Here is a 19243-nt window from a genome sequence, read left to right on the forward strand (position 1 = left end):
ATTGCTGCCAGTCGTGGGGGTAGTGCCATGATGTTAAGAGGGTAATTGAAGCAAATGGAAAGACACAGAATGAGATTTGACGGCATAAGGAGCAGTGTCCTCCAACAGCACAAAGCAGAATATGTATTGAAACAAAACATGTTGTGGTATGCAAATATCAAGCATTATATGAATGTATGTTTTGGGGACTGTAGCAGTTATCATAGATACAGACGTAGCCAGCTTTCACTTTTCCGCAATGCGCACACATCATGGCAGTGACTAGATGTACCGGAGCACGACTACAGGTTGAGTATCCCTTATCCAAAATGCTTGGGACCAGAGGTATTTTGGATATGGGATTTTTCTGTATTTTGGAATAATTGCATACCATAATGAGATATCATGGTGATGGGACCTAAATCTAAGCACAGAATGCATTTATGTTACATAAATACCTTATACACACAGCCTGAAGTCAATTTTAGCCAATATTTTTTATAACTTTGTGCATTAAACAAAGTGTGTGTACATTCACACAATTCATTTATGTTTCATATACACCTTCTACACACAGCCTGAAGGTCATTTAATACAATATTTTTAATAACTTTGGCCCTCATTCCGAGTCGTTCGCTCGGTATTTTTCATCGCATCGCAGTGAAATTCCGCATAGTGCGCATGCGCAATATTCGCACTGCGACTGCGCCAAGTATCTTTGCTATAAAGATAGTATTTTTACTCACGGCTTTTTCCTCGCTCCGGCGATCGTAATGTGATTGACAGGAAATGGGTGTTACTGGGCGGAAACACGGCGTTTTATGGGCGTGTGGCTGAAAACGCTACCGTTTCCGGAAAAAACGCAGGAGTGGCCGGAGAAACGGGGGAGTGGTTGGGCGAACGCTGGGTGTGTTTGTGACGTCAAACCAGGAACGACAAGCACTGAACTGATCGCACTGGCAGAGTAAGTGTGGAGCTACTCTAAAACTGCTAAGTAGTTTGTGATCGCAATATTGCGAATACATCGGTCGCAATTTTAAGATGCTAAGATACACTCCCAGTAGGCGTAGGCTTAGCGTGTGTAACTCTGCTAAATTCGCCTTGCGACCGATCAACTCGGAATGAGGGCCCTTGTGTATTAAACAAAGTTTGTGTACATTGAGCCATCAAAAAACAAAGGTTTCACTATTTCACTCTCACTCAAAAAAGTCCGTATTTCGGAATATTCCGTATTTCGGAATATTTGGATATGGGATACTCAACCTGTATTTGCACCCATGATTTGCCAATGTAATGCCTATGGGCCGTGGGTGCAACTATGTGCACAGGCCCATGTATATGCATGTGCCCCACGGCAGTCTGAATGAGGTTGTCTACATCTGTAGCTACTGTGGCCTCTGTTTCCATTTTCAAAAGCAGCCCCCATAGGTTTCTATGCTAAACTGTCAAATTTACCAAGCTGTTGAAGTTAATGCCAACTTCAGAGGGCAGTTAGCCCTTGTTGCCTTTGGACTGCATTCTGCTAAATTTTCCAGGTGAGGGATCCATAGCCTCCCTCCCCTGTACTCTCTATTTGCACATGCACAGTCTAATAATCATGATACACAGTAGCTCTGTTGGATCCCGAACCTAGAGTATTACACATCAGGACAGGCTCCTATCGAAACTGTTGTTATTATTATAATTATCAGGACCAATGTGGTGTGGTGTGTTCAATCTGCAATCTAAATTGCAGTGTAAAATTGCAGTGTAAAAATAAAGCAGCCAGTATTTACCCTGCACAGAAAAAATATAGCCCACCCAAATCTAACTCTCTCTGCACATGTTATATCTGCCTCCCCTGCAGTGCACATGGTTTTGCCCAACTGCTAAAAAATGTCCTGCTGCGATCAACTTGGAATTACCCCCATGGTTTTGCCCAACTGCTAACAAAGTTGTTGCTGCGATCAACTCAGAATTAGGCCCATGGTTTTGCCCGACTGCTAATAAATTTGCTGCTGTGATCAACTCTGAATTAGGCCCTAAGCTCCCGATTTTGACCGAGTTGCTGTTTTTTCTTCAAAGTGTCATCTTGGGAATTTACTAAACACAAATCTCAGCAGTGATGAGGGCATTCATATTTTTTTTGAAGGCAAATAATAAAAAAAAATGAATGAATACACCATCGGTCAAACACACCTGTTATTTTATACAACTCGGTAATTTACTAAAAATTCATATTCACAATCACTGCCAGCAATAGCCAAACACTGCTGTGAAAAAATACAAATCGTAACAAAAAGCAGTTTTGAAATAGACCTGCTTTCTTTACCGTATTCTGATAGGCATGCACAGATCACTGAGATCTGTGCATGTTTATCAGTGGGGAGGGGTGTGAAATGGTTAAAAATCCCAAAAATTTTTGCGTGGGGTCCCCATTCCTAAGCATAACCAGCCTTGGGCTCTGGGACAAAAAACGTAGGGGTTCCCCGTATTTTTAACACCAGCACCGGGCTCCACTAGTCAGAAAGATAATGCCACAGCCGGGGGACACTTCTATATTGGTCCCTGAGGCCCTGGCATTAAGTCACCAACTAGTCCCCCCTGGCCGGGGCACCCTGGAGGAGTGGGGACCCCTTAAATTAAGGGGTCCCCCCCTCCAGCCACCCAAGGGCCAGGGGTGAAACCTGAGGCTGTCCCCCCCATCCGTGGGCGGTGGATGGGAGGCTGATAGCCTTTTGTGTAAAAAAAATAATATTGTTTTTTGTAGCAGAACCACAAGTCCAGCAAGCCTCCCCCGCAAGCTGGTACTTGGAAAACCACAAGTACCAGCATGCGGGGGGGGAAACGGGCCCGCTGGTACCTGTAGTTCTACTACAAAAAAATACACAAATAAAAACAAAACACACACTGTGAAAGTAACATTTTATTAAACATACATGCACACTTACATACACACATACTTACCTATGTTGACACAAAGCAGTCGGCCCTCTTCTCCAGTAGAATCCAGGGGTACCTGTAAATTAAATTATACTTACAAAGAATCCGGGGTAGATCGGTCCTCTTCTTCAAAGTTATAATCCACGTACTTGGTAAAAAAAAATACCCGAACCACGCACTGAAAGGGGTCCCATGTTAACACATGGAACCCCTTTCCCCGACTGTTGGGACCACCTGTGACGCCTGTCAAAGAGGGTCCCTTCAGCCAATCAGGGAGCGCCACGTCATGGCACTCTCCTGATTGGTTGTGCGCTCCTGCACCGTCAGTCAGGCGGCGCACTGTAGATACAATGTAGCGCAGCGGCGCTACATTATATCCAATGGTGGGAACTTTGCGGTCTGCGGTAGACCGCGAGGTTAAGTGGGGTCACTCTTGTGGTTGGCCCCACTTAACCTCTGCGCTGCTGCAGTTACTGATACATAAATAGATACAAACATATGTTCCTTTTTCTTCAGCCAGTGATGGCTAAACCATGCATCGAATGAATATTTCATCTTGGAATGTTGGACTCACCCCTCATACACAATTTGTATAACACCTAATACATGCTGAACAACTGGATCCACATTGAACACAGATCCTTGCACTGTTTGGTGCTTGTTCAACATAAATTTCGGCTTTACCTCATCAAATCTGATCCATCTGAGATTTGGGACCATGTGGTTATTCACAATGGTCAAATCATGTAAATTGCTCCTTGAGTGGGCAGCATTTGCCTGAGCTAAATTACTGTAAGTTAACTGATGTAGAAAAAAACACTTTTTAACATAAATTACCGTACTTCATTCAGCCAATATTACAATACAATTATAAAACGGGAGTAATGTAGAAACATAACATACAGTACTGTGGTGATCATTCCGAGTTGATTGCTCACTAGCAGTTTTTAGCAGCCGTGCAAACGCTATGCCGCCTCCCACTGGGAGTGTATTTTAGCTTACCAGACGTCCGAACGAATGGATCGCAGAGCGGCTACAAAGTTTTTTTGTGCAGTTTCTGAGTAGCTCTATACCTACTCAGCGCTTGCGATCACTTCAGACTATTTAGTTCCTGTTTTGACGTCACAAACACGCCCTGCGTTCGGCCAGCCACGCCTGAGTTTTTCTTGGCATGCCTGCGTTTTTCCAAACACTCCCTGAAAACGGTCAGTTGACACCCAGAAACTCACACTTCCTATCAATCACTCTGCGGTCAGCAGTGCGACTGAAAAGCTTCGCTAGACCCTGTGTGAAACTACATCGTTCGTTGTAATAGTACATTGCGCGTGCTCCTTGCGCCACATACGCATGCGCAGAAGTGCCTTTTTTTGCCTCATCTCTGCACAGCGAACAAATGCAGCTAGCGAACAACTCGGAATGACCACCTGTATACAGAGGTGTAGCATGTAGCCATGGCAGCCGGTTCATGTGTGTGCTATGGTGCCCCCATCCCCCAAGTGTGCATGTGGGGTTAAATTAAAGGGGAACAAAAATAAATACATGGGGGGTCATTCCGAGTTGATTGCTCGCTAGCTACTTTTAGCAGCCGTGCAAACACATTGTCGCCACCCACCGTGGAGTGTATTTTCGCTTTGCAGAAGTGCAAACGCTTGTGCAGCAGAGCGCCTGCAAAATCATTTTGTGCAAAACAAGACCAGCCCTGTAGTTACTCTTCGTGTGCATTGATTCTAACGACGGAGGGACAGCTTTTGACGTCACACACCCGCCCAGCGTTCTCCCAGCCACGCCTGCGTTTATCCAGACACGCCTGCGTTTTTCTAAGCACTCCCTGAAAATGGTCGGTTGACACCCAGGAATGCCCACTTCATGTCAATCTTCCTGCGTTTGGCCGTGCAACTGAAAGGTTCGCTAGAACTTGTGCAAAACCACAAAGGACTTTGTACCTGTGCTTCGCACATGCGCATTGCGGTCCATACGCATGCGAAGAAATGCAGAATTTTAGCCTGATCGCTGCGCAGTGAACAACGGCAGCTAGCGATCAACTCAGAATTACCCCCATTATCGACAGTATCGAACAGGGGCATGGAGGGCTAGATATTCCATCCCACTATAGTAATTCCCCTCTCACCCTGTGTCTCTCTCAGTCTCCCCAGTATCTCTCCATGGCCTAAGTATTTTGCTCAGTGAATATATATTTTGCCGCCCCTTAGTGGACTATATAGGGGCGTAGTTTCATGGGGAAGAGGCTTGGCCACAGAATAGTACCAATTCATACTATACCGCACGGTAGTGTCTATTAGTCACATTGCACAACACAGTAGAGCCCCTTACACAAGTAAAACCAAACTAGCTAAACTAATATATAAAAGGCATAACTATTGACAAAAACATTGACACACATAAAGAGACGGACCCAAAATTAAATGACGAGGGGGAAGGGGGGGGGGGGGCTATGATAGAGGAAGGGGTTGAGTAGCAGTGGGAGGTACATTTGTGTGCACTAAAGCCACGAGCACTCCCAAAAAATGGGCTTGGTCCCACTACAAGGTGCATAGCTTCACAGGATGCGCGGCGTGTGGGCCACAAATGCAACTACTCCCATTCTCCAGGTACTGGCGGAAGCAACTGCGCCCAGTCCCTGTGCATGAACATCCCTCGAGCTGGCCCTGCATCAGAGGCCTGCTGTTTAAATAAAAATGTAAAATGTAAGAAACAACAGGGGTGCAACAAGTCCATGTGCCCTCCCCCATCCCTGGATCTGCTATTGCATACATAAATCGATTTTATAGGGGAACATTGATATAGATTGCACAGGTCCCAGGGGCACACTGATAGACACAGGAACCAGAAACACACTAACACATAGATTATATATGGGCACACTGTCACACACACATTGTGTAGGGGCACACTGACACATGCACAGACATTGTACAGGATGGGGCTGGCAGCCATGCAGAGGAACATACCTTCCAAGTTCCCACCTCTGTCATAGGGCAGCTCCAGCTCCCCATTGTCACCAGATGCTGCACTGACTGTCTCCCTCTCCCCCTGTTCCCTGTCATCGCGGGAGGGCTCGGTGGTAGGAGAACGTACAGCTATGAGTTAATCAAGGAGGACTCTGTGTTGAGTGAGGTAGGACGGGCGGCAGAGTAGAGAGCGAGTAACCGTCACTCACTGCAGACCCTCCAACATGACCCGCCCCACTAGGTACAAAATGCTCTGTTTCTGGACTTCCCTCTTAATTTATGATTTCCATCACCTGTGTTGAACTAGTTAAATGGTAAGAAAGCTGTTTCTTCACAGGTGATGGCAATAATAAATTAAGAGGGAAGTCCAGAAACAGAGCATTTTGTACCTAGTGGGGCGGCTCATGTTGGAGGGTATGTCACTGTCTGCAACACTAGGCCCTGACTGTATATGAAATATAAGTGTCTGGATGGTATGTGATTATTATACAAGAGAGCACCGGAGTGCCGCTGAGCACATTACCCACACACAGTACTGACGTCAGTGAAGAGAACGGGACCACGGAGCACATACGGAAAAATACCCTCCTCCATTGTTGAAAAACGCTGGCAGGTCCAGTAGGAGTTAATTAGAGGAACAGCACCAGTGCCGTGGGACCAAGGTAACTCTATCATAGAGACTGTGTGATTAAGGGATCCTTTCTTTAAAGGACATTGTATTCAGCTGGATCCGTACTGCTACATTGTGGTACATGTGGACGATACTATATCAAATGATTTAAAATCTTCATGAACATTGAAACTATGTTTCCTTTTGGCTAGCAACAAGTTACCATCTGAACTACCATATGGGATTACGCTATTAAGCGAGGGCATTGTGCAATACCAATATAGCCTACACAGGCTTTTCATATGTTTTATGTTAATGAGACAAAACAATTCTGATCTGGTATTCCATCTCAGCAATATATTTTATTATTGGTGTGATCAATATTGTTTTTCTTTTTATTTTTTCCTTTTTTTCTTTTCTTTTCTTTTTGTTTCTTCATGTTAATTATTAAAAGTTCATTGATTATTTTCACCGCTAATGAGTATTAATTATATGATTAAAGAAAGTTTTATTTTGTAGTAATTCTAGCAGCGCTCCCACTTTGTTTGTTTTTTTTTGTTTCTATCATAATTACGAGGGGCGCAAAATATCCCTCACTGTGGGTAGCAGCAGCAGTATTACTATTAAAATACCCCTGAAAGGGGAATTGTAAGAAAGTGATTTCTCCACCGGTGAGTCAGCGCAATACCTTATTGTTTTTAAAATATTCTTTTGTATGTGATTATTATGTTGAAACACAAAATGTCGACATCTTCAAAATGTCAAAACAGTCCAAGTGTTGACACACAAAATGTGGACAACAAAAATTTTAGTTTCAGGGTGTTGGGCTCGGGGACCGGCGCTGGAGATCCTGGCGGTCAACATACTGACCCTGGGATACCAGCAGCAGAATGCCATCAGGAAAGGCGAGCGCAACAAAGCTCCTTGCGGGCTTCCTGCACTCGCCATGCAGCAGTCTTGGTGGCATGCTACGCTCGCCACTAGTTCTATTCCCACTCTATGGGTGTAGTGTACACCCACAAGTAGGAATAGTCCCTGTCAGTCGGCATGCCGACTGTCAGGCTGGTAAGCGGGCGGGATCCTGGCGTCGGCATGGTGACTGCCGGGATCCCTAGCGCCAGTCACATGACCGGATCCCTTTTTAGGGATACGTTGAAAATTGCTTGCCAGCTTCAGTACCTGTCAACATTTTGAATTTTGATAGTTTTGAACATGTCAGCATTTCATCAGTGTCTAAATTTTTCATGATGACATTCTGGACAATATTTTGTATCTATCAACATTATGGCGTCTAGCTAACGAATGTTGACAAAACAAAACAAAACCCAGCTGAATTTAATATAGATGTACATTGCATATATGCATGGTAATGCTTTCAGGCACATAATATATTTGGAAAGAAAGTGTAAGGCAACCAATAAGGATATATATTCCTCTTAAACCTGCAAAACTAATATTTATTTATGAGCCAAGAACATATATTTATATTATTGAAATACATCTCTTCCCACTGCAGCATCCCAGCTGAGCCATGCTCCACAGATAAGCTGCTAATTACACATTCCTTTATTAGATAACTTTAATTATGTGTCAGGTAATACATTAATTATTCCTCTAATCTAGCCTGGCTGTGAAAATTTTAAAAGCATAATTTAGAAGTACATTGTGTTGTCTACCTTAAATGTCCAGACAGCAATATTTATTGCACATTATGCATCTTGTTCATAACCCAGAGTAGTACAAGAGTATACGATTTCCTTTGCCAACAATCAGTACGTGTACATGTGTGTTTAATTCTACATTGTTTAATGTTCTACTTTTGTTTTCCCAGTTTCCAATTGCAATAACCTAGACTGAAGTCAATAATTGGTATTAAAATGTTTAGAAATGTATCATGTAGCTCACTGCTAATCAATTAGTTTAAATCACTTACTCGCATTTCCCACTGAACTAAGGGGCCCTACACACTCGGCGATGCGCCGCCGAGGTGCCCGACGGCCGATACGGCCGACGAGCAACCCGGCGGCGGGGGGGCAGTGACGGGGGGAGTGAAGTTTCTTCACTCCCCCCGTCACCCGGCTGCATTGAAGTGCAGGCAAATATGGACGAGATCGTCCATATTGGCCTGCATGCACAGCCGACGGGAGATCAGCGATGAACGAGCGCGGGCCGCGCATCGTTCATCGCTGGAGTCTCCACACTGAAAGATATGAACGAGTTCTCGTTCATTTATGAACGAGATCGTTCATATCTTTCAGAATATCGGCATGTGTGTAGGGCCTATAACTAAGCATCACTGAGACTCTTCACATTGCAGAATGTGCCCTAGGGTCTGATTTGTGTTTTTTAGATTAATTATTAATACCTCTTTTCCACTGAAGTCCCAGGTCTGACGCAAGATTTGGAATACAGTTCCAAACTGTGTCAAACCTGGGACAGCCCCATGTCCACCTTGGCGGCAACCTGGGCTACTACCGGATCATCGCCATTCACACTACACAGGGGCAGTGCCGATGCTTGAAGATTATGTCATCTCCTTGCTCAAGGAGAGAGTCTCTCCCAATGCTGTAATCATGTCCCAGGTTGGGGATGTAGTTATGTGATAGGCAGTCAGGAGACCGGCGGTCACATTACCGGCACCTACATCCCGCCCCCTCCTAATCCTGACAGTCGGCATGCCGACTAGCAGGGACTATTCCCACTCGTGGGTATCCACGACAACCGTAGAGTGAGAATAGAACCTGTGACTCTTTGCGCTCGACCGCCCTTGCCGGCATTCCACAACTGGGATTCCCGCCTCAGGATGCTGAACGCCGAAATCCTGGCTGCCGGTAAACCATGCCTAACCCCAGTGGCAAACGCAAGATTTCTAGAGGAGGGGTTCCAAATGCAATCTCCATATATTACACTCTGTGGAACATTACAGATGATCTATAGCAGTGGTTCTCAACCTTGGTCCTCAAGTACCCCCTACAGTTCATGTTTTCCAGGTCTCCTCGCAGGACTGCAAGTGAAATAATTAGCTCCACCTGTGGGTCTTTTAAAATGTGTCAGTGAGTAATAAATACACCTGTTCAACTGCTAGGTTACTTGGAAAACATGAACTGTTGGGGGTACTTGAGGACCGAGGTTGAGAACCACTGATCTATAGTACAGGCTGTAAGAAACATTTTTAAATTATATAAATAATATAAGTGGTCTAGAAAAGGTTAAACATACTATAATAAAGGCACAAACATTATGGAACTAGTACCTCACATTCTAAGCACACATTCTCCCACCTCATGGTAAGGCTCCTTTCTCTTCTTTCTGGTAGCTACTCTTTGGTCCAGTGCACTGAATGAGGGCTCAGAACCACACACATAGCAAACTTTGTAGAAAAAGCAGCTACTGGGTATGTGCAGTAGCTCTGCATGATGCGGTGGAAGCTCTAGTAATAGTATTCTATAACATTGCTATTGTTGTCATAGTTTGCCACTTGCCAAGGGGAGGGGGGTTTCTGGGCAACCAGAAACCCCCCCTGCGTGTGCCTATGAACCCCCAGGTCGGATGATCCGGATTGCCCGTTTACACTGCAGCTCACCCCTTCCTGAATAAAACTCTGCTAGGATTCCCGGGTCACTGGATACGGGGACTCCTTTCCACGATCTAAATCCTGGCTTGCTGCGCAACCAGGGATTTTTAGGTCAGAGAAAAAGGGGTATTAGTATTTCCAGGTCATTGTATTTTGAACATTGTAGAAAAGGGGAGTATACAGTGCTTAAGACACAGAATAATGTTAAATACACATTTTATTTCTACATCAGAGAAAATATTTTCCCAAATTAAGAAACAATTAATATTCGATAAAATTATTAAAAAGGAATTCCTTAGTAGTAAATATAAATCTCAGACGCGTGCCCTTAGTAGAGATACTTTGAGTATGAACAGATTTGTAATATCGCCCAAAAAAGAGTGCGGATTTCCTAGCATATATACAATCATTGGGTAGCCTGGTGCAGCGAAACATGTCAGGTTCTAAGACCCTAAGTGGACACCTTTGACCAGCGCCACCATTGCCTGTTCATAAGAGTCAGGATTTTCAACCTAACAGTTCCCTTGCTGTGGACCAGGACTCCATTGCCGGCTGCTGCTGCCGTATGAATTATACACTATTGGAGACCTTCAAATTGGAACACGGAACTGTTTCTCCACTGTGGACCAGGACTCCATTACAGGTTGCCGTTGCCATACGAACCATACATCATTGGAGCCTTCTAAATTGGAACACAGAACTGGTAATCACATCCAATTGGATGAATTATTAACATTCATTGTCAATTTCTGGACATACCCAATGCCGTGCGCCGTCTATCCAAATGAATGATTTACTATTAATGTGTGGGAATCACTAATCCACTGTGATACCTGGCAACTTTTCTTATTGTGATGATATATTAAATGTATATAAGGGTCCCGGCTATAAGCAGTACGGCAGTGTGAGATCTCTGGAGCACGCATCACAGACAGCACTTGCTGTACTGTGGGACTTTTATGACACTCGATAGCACAGACCAGTGTAGTACATGCTAGTGCTGTCTATACGCTTATTTAGAGGTTATAATATCTATCAATATTATAAGTGTATTCAAGGCTCATAAAGGAATGTATATACCTACTCATGATTGCAACTTCTTAGTATAATAGCCTCCTTACTATTAGGTAGCCGACGGAGGCATGAGCTGTATTGGAGCACTGTATTAGGAACAGTGCATCATGTTTATAACGTATTATTCTAGAAACTGTATCATTTGAGAAACTAGGAAGGTATATTCAAATAATACATTAATTGAGATCGTGCACACTACCTCATTGGCGATTAAGGAATGCACAGTTAATTTAGTGAAGCGATGTGCCTCTAAAAATACTATAATTGTCCCTCTCCTAACAGTTCACACAGTATTAATGTGCATACACATTATTAGATAAAAGGGGACCGATTACATTTGAACAACATTATGCGTCTCTGCATATGCATGAAAGGCTTTACAGAATAAGAGACTATTACTGTACTTTTGTGTACACAATAAAGGGTTATCATAAAACTTTTTATTGCAATATAACTGGGAATCGTTTGGCTATTTACTATATATTCATAGATGTGTATTATATGAGCACAAAGTGCCACACAGCCCTACGAATATTCTCTCAGGGGAATTTGCATTGAAAAGCTGCAGGTCTTGCTGCACTCGCCCCTCCCCGCCGGGATCCCGGCGTCGGTATGCTGCCGGGATCCCGGCGTCGGTAAGCTGCCGGGATCCCGGCGTCGGTAAGCTGACCGGCGGTCAGGAGACCGCCGGTCAGCTATACTACACCCCCAATGGGGTGGTATTCATGTGACCGGCGGTCTGCTGACCGACAGTCACATGACCTCCTCCACCATCCCGCCGGCTCAGTATCCCGATGGTCGGCATGCCGACCAACAGGGACTATTTCCACTCGTGGGTGTCCACGACACCCATAGAGTGGGAATAGAACCCGTGGCGACCGCAGGTCGCCACCGAGCCCGCAGCGTGGTGAGCGCAGCGAGCCCGCAGCGTGGTGAGCGCAGCGAGCCCGCAAGGGGCTTGCTGCACTCGCCCCTCCCCGCCGGGATCCCGGCGTCGGTATGCTGCCGGGATCCCGGCGTCGGTAAGCTGACCGGCGGTCAGGAGACCGCCGGTCAGCTATACTACACCCATTACTCTATAAGGAAAATAATTCCCCAACCTTAATATAGTATCTGTACTGTTGTTCTATTAAATGTTACAATCGTGGCTAAATGATACACATGTATTCATTTTGTGTTAAACAGAATAGTAGAGATACAAATGTTGCTTAAATAAACAGGTTATTACTTATGTTGTACATATATCACTATACCATTGGAGGGGTGTAGTATAGCTAATATATTACACAATAATGCTCAGGTTTAAATAAAGAAGAAATTACACAACACCATTTGAGCAAGTTGCGACCGGTCAATCAGAGAACAGAACATTGACATGGTCATAATTTATTATGAATATACAATATATATCATAAATATCTTGTTCCAAGTGATAGAGAAGTGGAACATAACCCACAGTCTAATCTTTATATTTAAGAAATAACAGACGGCACACGGCTTTGTTTTTAATATCTTTTTATTATTTTTCACTAGGACAAAATAAAACTCTTTTTTGTAGACTTTTTCTATATCACGTCTTATTATTTGATCATTGTTTTTATACTTCACTTTTTGTGACCTCATGTATAGGTCACAATACTTCATATGGGATACCAATAATGTATACTTATTCCATATGGGTATTGGAAATGTACTATTAAATTGAATGTAAAAAATGAAACAATACAGATACAATATTAACAACATTTGTATGAATGGGAGTGAGTGCACCCAGATAAACTGATCCCTGTTTCTTATCCTTGTTTGCATTTATCTTAGGATCAGTGGGTAACACCAGTCTGTAATTATATGTGTGGATTGCATACAATAAATAAAAGACTAGATCCCTTACATAACAGTTTACTATTAAATTACTGTAGGTCTGGTGCGAGACATCTTTTCTTTTTACAAATCTGAGAATTTAGGGTTTATTAAGGGGGGTACTCACGGAGCGATCGCTGCTTAAAATCTAAGCAATCTGACTAGATTGCTTAGATTTTAAGCACGATCGCTCCGTGTGTAGCCCCCTCAGCGATAGCGATGCGCAGCCCCGCGCATCGCTATCGCTGCTGCTAGATTGGCCTGCATGCAGGCCAATCTAGCGGGTCGCTCACTTCACCCGCTGGGTGAAGTGAGCGCCCCCCCCGTCTCCCCCCGCACGCTCAGCACAGATCGCGCTGTGCTGAGCGCCGGGAGAGATGTGTGCTGAGCGGTTCGCTCAGCACACATCTCTCTGACATCGGCCAGTGAGTACTGGCCTTAAGACTTCTAAGTCTTGTTAGTAGGTGTGAAAGCTGATCAATCTCATAGACATTTGCTCTATTTGAAGAACAAAGAACTTCATGATTGCAAGTCAGAGAGTCTGCATACAGGTGTGTGCAAGTGTCTATGGGGGTCATTCCAAGTAGATTGTAGCTGTGCTAAATTTAGCACAGCTAAGATCATTCACACTGACATGTGGGGGACTAGTCCGCCCCGCATGTCAGTGATGGACCCCCCCTCCCCCCACAGAAGTGCAAAGGCATCGCACAGTGGTGATGCCTTTGCACTTCAAGAGTAGCTCCTGACCAGCGCAGGTTTAGCATGCTGGCTGGGAGCTACTCGTCTCTCCCCAGCCCGCAGCGGCTGCATGTGACATCATGCAGCTGCTGCGGCCCGTCCCCCCAACGGTCCAGCCATACCTGCGTTGGCCGGACCGCACCACCGTCCAGCACCCTCCCGCCCAGTGACCGCCTCTGCCTCAGAGGCAATCGCTAGGCACCGACGGCTGGCATACGCCGGCGCACTGCGGCACTGGCACATGCGCAGTTCCAACCCGATCGCTGCGCAGCGAGAAACTGCAGCAAGCGATCGTGTTGGAATTTCCCCCTATATTGGAGTGGACTATGGGGGTCATTCCGACCTGTTCGCATGCAGCGGTTCTTTGCTGTGGTGCAAATGAGTCAGGACTGTGCATGTGTGGCGGCCGCAATGCGCACGCGCGTCGTTGCCCGGCGACAGCTGTCATCGTGCAGCGGCTAGAACAAAGAAGAAAGTGATCGCTAGCGCGATCGCAAGAAGATTGACAGCGAGAAGGCGTTCCGGGGCATCTACTCACTGTTTTCCAGGCGTGGAGATCCGAACGCAGGCATGTCCAGGCATTTGGTATCCGGACTCCAGGTCGACAGCACAAAGGTCGACACACCTTAGGCCGACGCCAATTGTTCGACACACCTTAGGTCGACGTGGACAAAGGGTCGACATGGACAAAAGGTCGACAGGAACAAGGTCGACATGGAAAAAGGTCGACATGAGTTTTTCACGATTTTTTTCTTTTTTTGAACCTTTTCATACTTAACGATCCACATGGACTACGATTGGAACGGTAAAGTGTGCCGAGCGAAGCGGTAGCGGAGCGAAGGCACCATGCCCGAAGCATGGCGAGCAAAGCGAGCCATGCGAGGGGACGCGGTGCACTAATTGGGGTTCCCGGTCACTCTACGAAGAAAACGACACCAAAAAAACATAAAAAACTCATGTCGACCTTTTTCCATGTCGACCTTGTTCCTGTCGACCTTTTGTCCATGTCGACCTTTTGTCCATGTCGACCTAAGGTGTGTCAACCAATTGTCGTCGACCTAAGTTGTGTCGACCTTTGTGCTGTCGACCCTCAGTCCCAGACCCCAGGCATTTGGAGGGTGGATGTCTGACATCAATCCCTGGACCTTCGTCGCTGCATCTGTCGCACTGGGTAAGTAGGTCTGACCCTGGTCTTGTTTTTCAGGAAACTGTTTTAGCATAGCAGGGCTGCACAAGCGATCACAGCCCTGCTATGCTAAAATACATTCCCCCATAGGCGGTTTCAAGTTGATCGCACGAGCAGCAAAAAGTTGCTACGTGTGATCAACTCAGAATGACCACCTATGAGCAGAGGCGTCACTTACTTTTATAACACCCGATGCGGTCGCGGGTGAAAAGGGGGGGCGGCTTCACGGAAGGGGTGTGGCTTCGCGGAAGGGGCGTGGCTTCACGTCCCGACCCCCGTTTTCGGCACATTGTGGGTCGGGGGATACGGCCTTCACCCGGACACTGCTGAATCTGCAGTGCTGGCTTCTGCACTGTGACAGGAGCCGGGTTGCAGCATCCAGCTCCTGTCACTGAGCAGGAGCCGGCACTTTGGTGTCACCCCTCAGAGGGTAACACCCGGGTGCGTGCCGCACCCCCCGCACCCACGTTGTGACGCCACTGCCTATGAGTCTTATTCAGACTTAGCAGCTCATACGGCCCCCAGCACAGTCTGCCTGTATCAGCAAACTGTGCAGTGCAGCAGCCGCATTGTGCCTGCACAACCCTACACATTGGAAATTTGCTGCATATCTGTCTACATAGAAAGCCACCATAGCAATGGCCTGAGATAAAAAGGAGACGGGGCCTTATTTAAACCCCCTCTCTACCAAACAGATGACCATTTTTTGCTATGTTTCCAGGATGTACGCACTCTTTTGCTGGATGCAGACCTCCACATTGTATACAAAGGCTTCACTAACAAGACATGGCAGCTGTTACCTCAAGAACTGCCACTGCGTCTGTGGTGCAATCAAACCTGGGAAAGTTGGCAGATTAAATAGACAGGTGGTTAATGTAAGGTCAGGGCTAGGGGTTACCAAGAATAATTTATTTATTTGTCATTTTCGGCCATCCCAACAAAGAGGATGCTACATTTTTTATGATGGTCATAAATGTCTGTATTAAAAAATTATAATAGCACCAATATTGGGGTATATAGTTTTATGTATTTCTTAATTGAGAGCTAACTTATCTGAAGGCACCCAAATATCCTCCCAAATGGCACTACAGAGATGCTAAACCATGGGTCTTCAACCTCGGCCCTCCAGCTACTGTGGAACTACACATCCCAGCATGCCTTGCCTCAGTTTTAACATGCCTTAAGAACAAAACTATGGCAGGGCATGCTGGGATGTTTAGTCCCACAGCAGCTGGAGGGCCGAGGTTGAAGACCCGTGCGGTAAACCATGAATTGTACATGATTGCCCCTTCACAAAAAGTCAGAGTTCGCCAGCATCCTGCACGGCCGCCAAACTCAGACTTCGTTACATCCCAGCCAACATTGCTTATTTGGTTGACATTTTACATAAACATTTATAAATATACCTAGTTTGTAAGATACAGAAGTAGGACAAAGCAGAATGCTGTGTCCTTGTATTCAATTTTTATGAAGTGGAGAAAGCAATATATCTTTGATAATAATGCTGAAATGTTTTCCCAGTTCTAGAACACAGAAAAACATAAAATGCACTGCTGCCATATAGAAATAATTAGATGTAGCTCTCAAGAGCCAACACAATGGACAAATGACCTTAAAAGATAAGTAAACTAATTTCCTAATATCCCAAATAAAAAGCATTGCTTGAATTAAAAAAAACAAATAGTATTGTCAAGTAAGAATGTGCAAAACACAAATCATGCCATCTGTCACTCAGAGCCACCATCAGGAGGGTACAGGCAGTATTATTGTATAAGTGACAGTGGGCTTGTCATATGCCAGTGCCAATGATCTTGTGTGCAAACTGCTTTTTATTCTCAGGCAGATGTCTGACAGCGGACCGTCCTATCATTGGCATCAGCAGACAGAGCAGGGGGTGTGTTGGTTAGGGGGTTGGAAGCTATGTTTCCTGCCTCTTTGTGTGTCCCTGCCTCCAGGGACGCCATCAGAAATTGTGGGGGACAAGACTAACAAAATAAGCAGGGCCTTCCACCCCTGGAAAAAAACAACAACACATTTTGGCCCCCACAGGGAAAAAAACAATTTGACCCCACGGAAAAAAAATAAAGCACATTGGTCCCAACAGGAAAAACACAATTGCCAATGAAAATGTATGCTCTTTGAGGCATTTAAATAGTGAAATACCACATCACCATCAGAATCCTCATCGCCAACTTCCTCCTCAGCACCAGCAACACCCATATCCTCATCCTGGTGTACTTCAACAGTGACATCTTCAATTTGAATATCAGAAACTGTACTGTGGGTGCTACCTCCAGCACTTGCAGAGGGCGTGCAAATGGTGGAAGGAGCCACCTCTTCCCATCCAGCGTTGGGAAGGTCAGGCATCGCAACCGTCGACACACTTGGACTCTCCTTGGGGATTTGTGATACCATCTTAGAATGCACAGTTCTTTGCTGTGCTTTTGCCAGCTTAACTCTTATAATTTTTCTAGCGGGAGGATGAGGGCTTCCATCGTCATGTGAAGCTGAACCACTAGTCATGAACATAGGCCAGGGCCTTAGCCGTTCCTTGCCACTCCGTGTCGTAAATGGCATATTGGCAAGTTTACGTTTCTCCTCAGACCATTTAAATTTCTTTTTTTGGGTCATTTCACTGAACTTTGGCTTTTTGGATTTTACATGCCCTCTGCTATCACATTGGGCATCGGCTTTGGCAGACGACGTTGATGGGATTTCATCATCTATGTCATGACTAGTGGCAGCAGCTTCAGCACTAGGAGGAAGTGGTACTTGATCTTTCCCTTTTTTATGCTCCAAATTTTTGTTCTCCATTATTTTTCTGGCGTTATATAACAATGGCCCTCATTCCGAGTTGATCGGTCGCAAGGCGAATTTAGCAGAGTTACACACGCTAAGCCGCCGCCTACTGGGAGTGAATCTTAGCTTCTTAAAATTGCGACCGATGTATTCGCAATATTGCGATTACTAACTACTTAGCAGTTTCAGAGTAGCTCCAGACTTACTCTGCCTGTGCGATCATTTCAGTGCTTGTCGTTCCTGGTTGACGTCACAAACACACCCAGCGTTCGCCCAGGCACTCCCACCGTTTCCCCGGCCACTCCTGCGTTTTTTCCGGAAACGGTAGCGTTTTCAGCCACACGCCCCTGAAACGCCGTGTTTCCGCCCAGTAACACCCATTTCCTGTCAATCACATTACGATCGCCGGAGCGAGGAAAAAGCCGTGAGTAAAAATACTTTCTTCATAGTAAAGTTACTTGGCGCAGTCGCAGTGCGAACTTTGCGCATGCGTACTAAGCGGATTTTCACTGCGATGCGATGAAAAAGAACGAGCGAACAACTCGGAATGAGGGCCAATATGCGGTACAGGAAAGCATACCTCTACACCACACAGGGCAAACCCTGTGAAAATTATTTGGATTAAATATTAATAACCCCTTTATTTGGAGTAAATAATATACAGCACAGGACAGCACCACTGAACTTATATGGCAGCACCACTGGACTGGACATATATACGGCAGTACCACTGGAAGTATACGGCAGTATCACTGGATTTATACTGCACTACCACAGGACTGGATTTATACAGAAGTATCACTGGATTTATATGCCAGTACCACTGGAATTATACGGCTGTATCACTGGAATTATACGGCAGTACCACTGAACTTATATGGCAGTACCACTGGACTGGATTTATATGGCAGTATCACTGGATTAATATGCCAGTACTACTGGAATTTACATCAGTATCACTGGAATTATTCAGCAGTATCACTGGAATTATATGGCAGTATCACAGGAGTTATACGGCAGTACCACTGGAGTTATACGGCAGTACCACTGGACTTATATGGCAGTACCTGTGGACTGGATTTATACAGCAGTATCACTGGACACATATGCCAGTACTACTAGAATTATACAGCAGTATCACTGGAATTATACAGCAGTATCACTGGAATTATACAGCAGTACCACTGGAACTATACAGCAGTACCACTGGACTGTATTTATACGGCAGTATCACTGGATTTATTTGCTAGTACTACTGGAATTATACAGCAGTATCACTGGAATTATATGGCAGTATCACTGGAATTATATGGCAGTATCACTGGAATTATACAGCAGTATCACTGGAATTATATGGCGGTACCACTGGACTTATACGGCAGTACCACTGGACTGGATTTATATGGCAGTATTACTGGACTTATACACCATTACCACTGGAATTATACGGCAGTATCACTGGAATTATATGGCAGTATCACTGGATTTATATGCCAGTACCACTGGAATTTATATGGCAGTACCACTGGACA

This window comes from Pseudophryne corroboree, chromosome 5 (genome assembly GCF_028390025.1).
Source record: "Pseudophryne corroboree isolate aPseCor3 chromosome 5, aPseCor3.hap2, whole genome shotgun sequence".
NCBI classification, from domain to species: Eukaryota; Metazoa; Chordata; class Amphibia; order Anura; family Myobatrachidae; genus Pseudophryne; species Pseudophryne corroboree.